Consider the following 6,104-nt stretch of genomic DNA (forward strand, 5'->3'; position numbering starts at 1 on the left):
TCACGGAGGGGCTGTTGCGCATCATCCTGCCTGCGGCTCAATTGTCGCCACATTTCACGGTGGAGAGGGCTCATCGTATGCCGCCGCAGCCTGGTCCTCCGGGAGCACCCCCCCCCCCGCACTTTTATTTTGCGCCAGTTGAATTTTCGGGACAGGGATGAACTGCTCAGGGCTGCTCGGCAGGCTGGAGATATCCAGTATCAGAACACTCGTCTCATGTTGTTCCCTGACTATTCTGTGGAAACACAGAAACTTCGCAGGTCATTTGATGCTATTAAGCCTGTGCTCAGAGCAGGGAAGATTGGATACAGTGTGATTTTCCCAGCTAAACTGCGGGTGGTGGATGGAGAGACTGTAAGCTTTTTTACCTCCCCATGGGAGGCTACTGACTGGCGGGAGTCGCTCCCGCCACCTGGCGGGATTGGATTGAGAATCCTGATATTCAGGAAAGTGTGCAGGAGGGTGTTTGCCACTATTGGCTTAACAATGAGAGCTCTGCCACCCCTGGGACTACTTGGGATGCCTTTAAAGCCTGGACTCGGGGGGCCTATATTTCCCGCATAACAGCTGCACGCAGGGCCCTGGCGCATTCACCGACGGAGCTGGAGAGGGAGGTTGCTCAGAAGGAGTCTGCTTATCTGGCCAACCCTAATCCCACTGCTTATGGGGCCTGGCAGTTTGCGCTGCAGCAGTTGTCCCTGTTGCTGATAGATATGACTCATAAGTCCCGCTTGCACCAGGCGCCAAAAATCTTTGAATTTGGAAATAAGAACGGCAAGTTACTGGCATGGTTAGCTAAGGGGCAGTTTGCAGTGACTACTATTAGTGGTGTTAGGGATCAATCTGGTGTGGTGCTGCGTATGCCCTCTGAAATTAATGACTGCTTTCTCCTTTATTACAAATAGTTATATTCTACTAAGGTTTCATATGCAGTTGCAGACTTGCAGGCCTATCTAGACAGAGTTGACTTTCCTAGACTTGAGGACGAGACCTGCCTAGACCTGGAGAGGGATATAGGGTTGGATGAGGTTCAAAAGGCCATAGCCCAACTTAAACCGGGCCAAACACCTGGGATGGACGGGTTGCTCGTGGAATTTTACTTGCAACATTTGGAGCTCCTTGCCCCTAGACTCACTTCTCTTTTCAAAGACTTTCAGTGGTTGGGGGTGCTGCCGGATTCTATGTATGAGGCAGTGGTGGTGTTGGTGCCTAAGCCTGGCCGGAATCCTGAGGACTGTGCCTTGTATAGGCCGATCTCTCTACTCAATGTTGATGCCAAGATCCTGGCCAAGGTTCCGACTTTCGATGGTGATGGAAGACATTATTCATGTTGACCAGACTGGATTCATTACAGGCAAGGGCACCGACATCAACCTCCGCCGCCTCTTTCTGAATCTCTCAGTCGCCCACTCTAACGGTGGCACCAGAGTCATAGCTTCTCTCGATGCCGAGAAGGCTTTCAACTCGGTTGAGTGGGGGTTTTTGTGCGAGGTTCTTAAAAGATTTGGGTTTGGGCCCCGTTTTATCCGCTGGATACAGTTGTTATATGACTCTCCCAGGGCTAGGATTCGTACAAATGTTCGATTGTCCGACACCTTTCCCTTACAGCGGGGTACTAGGCAGGGGTGCCCACTTTTCCCTTCCCTTTTTGCTCTTGCCCTCGAGCCTTTGGCGATCCTCATCAGGGAATCAGCTCAGGTTAAGGGTCTTAGGATAGGTCCGTTAGAAGAAAAGCTCTCCTTATATGCGGATGATGCCCTGGGTAGTCAGTTGATGTGGGTGGAGCAATTCAAATATTTGGGCATCCGGGTCGGTAGGAATCCAGCGGGGTACTCAGGTCTTATTGTGCTACTACTACCCATACTTACTCAACTTAAGGAAAAGTGCCAGACTTGGGCTTCGTTGCCTCTAAATTTGATGGGCAGGATCAGCCTCCTCAAGATGGTTTTCCTCCCTAAATTTCTCTATGTTTTCCGCAATTGTCCGACCTGGCTGCCCAACTCATTTTTTAAGGAGGTAGAGCAATGTATGAGCAGATTTATTTGGGGGGGGGGGGGGTGCATTGGCTAGAATAGCCAACTCTACCCTGGTCCTCCCGGTGCGGTGTGGGGGCTTGGCGCTTCCGGACCTGCGGGTCTATTTTTGGGCGGCGATCCTGGTAACTGTCCGCTGGTGGCTCATGCGGTTGAGGTCCAATGCTGCGGTATGTCTTGAGGCTGCTATTATTGGCTCTCCTCTGGGTGAAATGGAGGGAGGACATGCCTGACTTGGACAGGGAGGACTGGGACGACTGTCTTGGAGAAAGCGCACAGGCGCTGATATCTTCCAGGGATAGGCTGATTCAGGTCAAGTATCTGCACAGAACCTATTTGAGCTCATTAATTATCGACTCCATTTAGACTTGCCGCTCTCCCCTACTCTTTTTCTTCTCAGTATCCATGATGATGACCAAAGACCCAGGTACACCAAAATACTTTTATGTTTCCTTTTCTTTTATGCTAGGAGGGAAATTGTTCTGAAATGGAATTCCCGGCCCCCCTCCTCCTCTGTGGGTTTGTGGGAAAAATCTATTAGCTGGGCTCTACCTTTGTATAAAATGACCTATATGAATCGGAATTGTCCTGAGAAATATGACAGGGTCTGGCAACCCTGGACTGCCTGAGAAAATTGTTTGTGCCTTTCTTGATGTAATTCTGTGATACTGTGTATGACTTTGGTACTGTTGCCAGACTTCCTACATGTGCTTGTCATGACTACCATGCATTGATCACTAATCTGTACTGTCTTTTTTTTTCCTTCTGTATTTTTATATTTTTTCAATAAAAGAACATTCTGTTCATGTTAAAAAAAAAAAAAGTATTCAAAACTCGTCCACAAGGGGGCCCAAGGGACGCAGTTGAGGTAGACCCAAATCGCATAAACAGAAGGAGAGAATATAGTTCTCTCAAGTGGGTATACCAAAACATTTTGGATGAATACAAAAAGACTTTATTGATTACAAAAAATTAGATTACAACAATTAAATGAATCAAAGAGTAGCAAATAGATTGTGCAAAACAAACTGATTTAAAAATAGGACAACATTGTCATACAATCTAAAAACAAGGTGAGATTGCAGCTGCGCATACCTCATTCACACCAAGGATACACACATGCAAGAAAAATAATTGGATTAGCACATATTAAGGAAATTACTCATCAAGTGAAAAAAAAAAGAAAAAAAAAAGGCAAGTCCACTTGAATACCACTGTACCTAAACAGAAGGGAGAGGGGGTTCCCACAGAGCAATGTGTATATAATTCCAAAAGGGCTTGTTGGATCAGAAGTCCGGCTATCAAGCAGTAGTGCAAACCACAGAGGGCTCACATTGATGACCGTGCTGGATGGCGTTGCAATGGGCAGGCAGACACAATAGACCCACAAATACCACCCCCAGGTAAATCAAAAGGATATTGGACAGTTCAGAACCGATCTGCAAATTAAAGCTTATATACTTAATTGCATGCAGCCATGAAGTCTTGAAAAGGAAGGAGCTCCTGGTATGTATATAATCCGGCTTCTATGGTTGTGAAGTGCCGGGGGTAGATAAATGAGTTGATGGCTTGTCCTATCCACAGCTGAGAGAGTTGGATGAGAAGTCTCACAAATTGATAATACAGTCTTTTTAACAGGTGAATTATATAGCCGGATAGGAGAGCACTGCAAGGTCCAGACACAGGCAATGATACCAAATTGTTGAGCAAATGCACAGGGACAATGACTTGTAATCCGGGTAAATCAAGCAGAGCTTAATGGCAGGGCAGACAAATGACCAAACAAATTGGGCAAGTTTATAACAAGGAGAGATGATTAGAGGATACTCTCACCGCACTTTGCTAAACCAGTCGTCCTTCTGGTAGTCTTAGACCCATTCAGCCACTCTCAAGATTAGCCAGGAAATGCCTGAAGAGATACTTCGCTGTTAAGTAAGGTGTCAGTCAGGCAGTAAACAAATGTAGTCCACAGTAGATCAAAAATTTGCACCACCAGCTTCAGGCAAGCAGGTACACTTCACTCCAGCAAACAGCTAGCAGTCCCCCTGTGACGTGCTGACCTCAAGCTGACTAGTTTCACCAGCCAATGGATGCTGGTTTCCTCTCTGAGGTATTTACAACTCTGCCACGCTATAGAAACCCAGTTCACTGGCTCCAACCCATCCCTGGAGGTCCCCTCCATAGTAGACACAGTGACAGGTATTGAATCAGCCAAACTAATCTCCACCCTATACTCCGCCATCCATCTCCCTAGTACCACAGCCTTGGCCTATGCTGCCAAGACTAGATTGGAGGTGGACGTTGGACTAATTGAGGATGAGGATTGGGATGAAATTTTAAAGGACGTGAAAAAAGTCTCCCCCAAACTGTCAGACCGCCTCACACAGTTGTACATTATACATAAGAAGTACCTGACTCCTCAGAGGATAGCGCGCTTCAAACCCATGTACAATCCAGGGTGCAGCCTATGCAACCACACCCCAGCCTCCTTCTTCTATCTTATATGGTTCTGCCCAACTATCCAAGCATACTGGATGCAGGTTATATGTTTCCGGCACAACGAGATGGGCTCTCCTGCTACTCTAGACCCAAAGATGTGCCTGCTCTGTCTGCTGCTGGAATTAGACACTGACAAACCCCTGTGAACTTTTTTACATGAGACGTTCTTCTTGGCGAGAAAGGTGGTGGACGTAATTGGATGAAGGCCCTGCCTCCCATAATTCAGTGCTGGAAAAAAGAGGTTAACGACACTTCCATATAAGAAACTTATTTATGTACATAGAGGGTGTCCGCTTAAGTATGAGAAGGTCTCGAGCAGATGATTGGCAAATGGTGAAACGTGTACTTGATATGTTTATCCCTCAATCACCCCTCCTTTTTCATTTCTTTTCTCTCTTCTTCTTTGTTTCTTTAGTGTGTGCTGGCTCCACTTCCGTTGGGTATTTAATTTTATGTCACTCAGATACTTCAATGTGTTTATGTTTGTATTACTTTTTTGGTCACGTTGGTTTATATTGATTTATGTACTGTGCATATACTTTTCAATAAAGTTGGTTTTCCAATTAAAAAAAAATAATTAAAAATGATCACATTTGGGAAAAACTTATCAGGGACACATTAACAGCAGTGTAAAAGAGACCTAAAGCCCTATACACACTATCAGTTTTCCTGCATGTTTTTATCTTCAGGTTTACCAAAACCATGTACAGTAGTGCGAGGGCCTGCCTGATTGAAAACAAATTGAATCTCTTAAGGTTTGATTTCGTCATATTAGATGGTTTTGGTAAACCTGAAGAGAAAAACCAACAGAAAAACTGATAGTGTGTATGGGGCTTCAGAGTACCTGAGTCTCCAATGCTTTACTTTAGGTCTGTGAAGCTGCCCAGTACAACGATGGTCTTTTGGTGAGGAACAGGAAGTATTTTTGTAGTATATAGTGCCTCCATGTGATTGCTTTCCAAGTCTTCTGCCCGTTTAATAGTCTAAAGTTGACCACAAGCTCGCTTTACACTGTAGCTTTGTGTCCTGACAATAATTATGCAGCTGAGATTTTAAACTAATAAATTGCAAGTTAATTTTTTATCACAATTTTATTTGTACCAAATTTTCTCCAAACATTGCATTTGATCATTATACTATCAACGTGTTCTGAAGGGATTATGTGTGTGTGTGTATTATGTACTGTATATGTGTGTATATGTGTGTGTATATATATATGTTAAAAATATAATATATATATTAAATATAATATATATATATATATATATATATATATATATATATATATATATATATATATATATACACATATACACACATATATAAAATTACTTTTCATGAAACATCAAACTCAGATCAAGGTGAATTGTAGAGGCTGAAAAATGGACAGCCGCACTCCAAAAAACCTGTTAGGTTGTCTTTATTGTAAAACGTATGGAAAAATGCACTACAAAATACAGCAAAAAATGGGGATAGCAGCCTACGCGTTTCACACTATAGATCAGTGCTAAGCCATGACTAATTTTTGGCCTCTACAATTTGCCTTGTGCATTGCCGGCACCCTTTATCTCC

The sequence above is a fragment of the Rana temporaria genome, chromosome 8 (assembly GCF_905171775.1).
Source record: "Rana temporaria chromosome 8, aRanTem1.1, whole genome shotgun sequence".
Classification (NCBI taxonomy): Eukaryota; Metazoa; Chordata; class Amphibia; order Anura; family Ranidae; genus Rana; species Rana temporaria.